At 33.3% G+C, this 2,874-nt stretch overlaps 1 non-coding gene across 1 annotated transcript; it reads left to right on the top strand.

The window, feature by feature from the left end:
- The first annotated feature begins 1,202 nt into the window (after window positions 1-1,202).
- On the top strand, window positions 1,203-1,306 carry LOC127742669 (small nucleolar RNA R71). Its single transcript, XR_008004028.1, has one exon. It is a non-coding gene; the product is annotated as a small nucleolar RNA R71 (small nucleolar RNA).
- Window positions 1,307-2,874: the final 1,568 nt, after the last annotated feature.

Raw genomic sequence — 2,874 nt, 5'->3', positions numbered from 1 at the left:
GATTTATGCTTGACCTCAGGTCACACAGAGCCTTTTCAAAGGTCATGGTACCTTTGGTATAGGGTATTAAGAATTTTCCAGGATCTTATTTCTTTTGAGGTAAAGTTTGTTGAACCCATGTATCTAGTTCACCAATGAGCAAGGGAGGTTCACCTTCCCAAGTCTCATTACCAAACAATTTGGCATTCAGCTTCATGATAGGTCCTAGATATTAAGCAACTTGCTCTCCAATTACATCTTCCTCCTCTTTAGAGGAAGAATAGTCTTCAGAGCTCATGAATGGCAGAAGAAGGTTTAATGGGATCTCTATGGTCTCTATATGAGCCTCAGATTCCTTTAGGTCCTCAATAGGGAACTCCTTCTTGCTTGAGAGATGTCCCATGAGGTCTTCCTCATTGGGATTCGCGTCCTCTCCCTCCTTCTTGCATTCGGCCATGTTGAGTATATCAATGGCCTTGCACTCTCTCTTTGGATTCTCTTCTGTATTGCTTGGGAGAGTACTAGGAGGGGTTTCAGTAACTTTCTTACTCAGCTGGCCCACTTGTGCCTCTAAATTTCTAATGGGGGATCTTATTTCATTCATAAAACTTAAAGTGGCCTTAGACAGATCAGAGACTAAATTTGCTAAGTTAGAGGTACTCTGTTCATAATTCTCTATCTGTTGCTGAGAAGATGATGGATAAGGCTTGATATTACTGAGCCTATTTCTTCCACCATTATTAATGCCTTGTTGAGGCTTTTGTTGATCCTTCCATAAGAAATTTGGATGATTTCTCCATGATGAATTATAGGTGTTTCCATAAGGTTCACCCATATAATTTACCTCTGCTATTGCAGGGTTCTCAAAATCATAAGCTTCTTCTTCAGAAGATGCCTCTTTAGTACTGTTGGATGCATTTTGCCATCCATTCAGACTTTGAGAAATCATGTTGACTTGTTGAGTCAACATTTTGTTATGAGCCAATATGGCATTCAGAGCATCAATTTCAAGAACTCCCTTCCTTTGAGGCGTCCCATTATACACGGAATTTCTCTCAGAAGTGTACATGAACTGGTTATTTGCAACCATGTCAATGAGTTCTTGAGCTTCTGCAGGCGTTTTCTTTAGGTGAATGGATCCACCTGCAGAATGGTCCAATGACATCTTAGAGAACTCAAACAGACCATAATAGAATATATCTATCATGGTCCATTCTAAAAATATGTCAGAAGGACATCTTTTGGTCATCTGCTTGTATCTTTCCCAAGCTTCATAGAGGAATTCACCATCTTTTTGTTTGAAAGTCTGAACATCCACTCTAAGCTTGCTCAACTTTTGAGGAGGAAAGAATTTAGCTAAGAAGGTCGTGACCAGTTTATCCCAAGAGTCCAGGCTATCTTTAGGTTGAGAGTCCAACCATGCTCTAGCTCTGTCTCTTACAGCAAAAGGGAAAAGCATGAGCCTGTAGACTTCAGGATCTACTCCATTAGTCTTAACAGTCTCACAGATCTGCAAGAACTCAGTTAAGAACTGGTAGGGATCTTCTGATGGAAGTCCATGAAACTTGTAGTTCTATTGCATTAGAGCAACTAATTGAGGTTTTAACTCAAAATTGTTTACTCCAATGGCAGGAATTGAGATGCTTCTTCCATCAAACTTGGAAGTAGGTGTAGTATAATCACCAAGCATCCTTCTTGCATTATTGTTGTTGGGTTCGGCTACCATCTCCTTTTCTTGTTCAAAAATTTCAGCAAGGTTGTCTCTGGATTGTTGTAGTTTAGCTTCTCTTAGTTTCCTCTTCAGAGTCCTTTCAGGTTCTGGATCAGCTTCAACAAGAATGTCTTTTTCCTTGTTCCTGCTCATATGAGAAAGAAGAGAACAGAAAAAGGAAGAGGAATCCTCTATGTCACAATGAAGAGGTTCCTTATTATTAGTAGAAGAAGAAAGGGAATAAGAAGAATGGAGAATCCAAACACAAGGGGAAGGATAGAGGTAGTGATTTGAGATGAAGAGAAGTGAAGAGAGGTGTTAGTAAATAAATAAATAAATAAATAGGAAAAGATGAGAGAGGGAGAAATTTTCGAAATTAAATTTTGAAAAGGAGTTAAATGATTTTCGAAAATAAAGATAAGAAATAAAATTAAAATTAAAATTTAAAACAATTAATTAATTAAAAAAGACTTTTTGAAAAAAAGAGGGAGGTATTTTCGAAAATTAGAGAGAGAAAAGTTGTTAGGTGGTTTTGAAAAAGATAAGAAACAAACAAAAAGTCAAATAGTTAGTTGAAAAAGATTTGAAAATCAATTTTGAAAAGATAAGAAGATAAGAAGTTAGAAAAGATATTTTAAAATCAAATTTTTAAAAAAGATAAAATTTTGAAAAATATATGATATAAAAGATAAGATAAGATAGATTTAATTTTTAAAATTAAAATTAATTACTTGACTAACAAGAAACTAAAAGATATGATTCTAGAATTTAAATATTGAACCTTATCTAGAATTTAAAGATTGAACCTTTCTTAACAAGAAAGTAACAAACTTCAAATTTTTGAACCAATCACATTAATTTTTAGCATAATTTTCGAAAATAAAGATAAAATTAAGAAAAATATTTTTGAAAAATAATTTAAAAAATAAATTTCAAAAATTAATAAAAAAATAAAAAATATTTGATTTTTGAAAAAGTTTTGAAAAGATAAGATTTTTAAAATTTGAAAATTTGACTTAACTTACAAGAAACAACTAATTTTAAAATTTTTTGACCAAGTCAACTCAAATTTTTGAAATTTTGAGAGAAAAAAGAAAAAGATATTTTTTATTTTTGAATTTTTAATTATGAGAGAGAAAAACATAATTATGACCCAAAACATGAAAATTTTGGATCAAAACATA

This window comes from Arachis duranensis, chromosome 1 (assembly GCF_000817695.3).
Source record: "Arachis duranensis cultivar V14167 chromosome 1, aradu.V14167.gnm2.J7QH, whole genome shotgun sequence".
Lineage (NCBI taxonomy): Eukaryota > Viridiplantae > Streptophyta > Magnoliopsida > Fabales > Fabaceae > Arachis > Arachis duranensis.
Note: the sequence above shows the minus strand (reverse complement) of the source record. Positions and strands in the feature narration are given on the sequence as shown.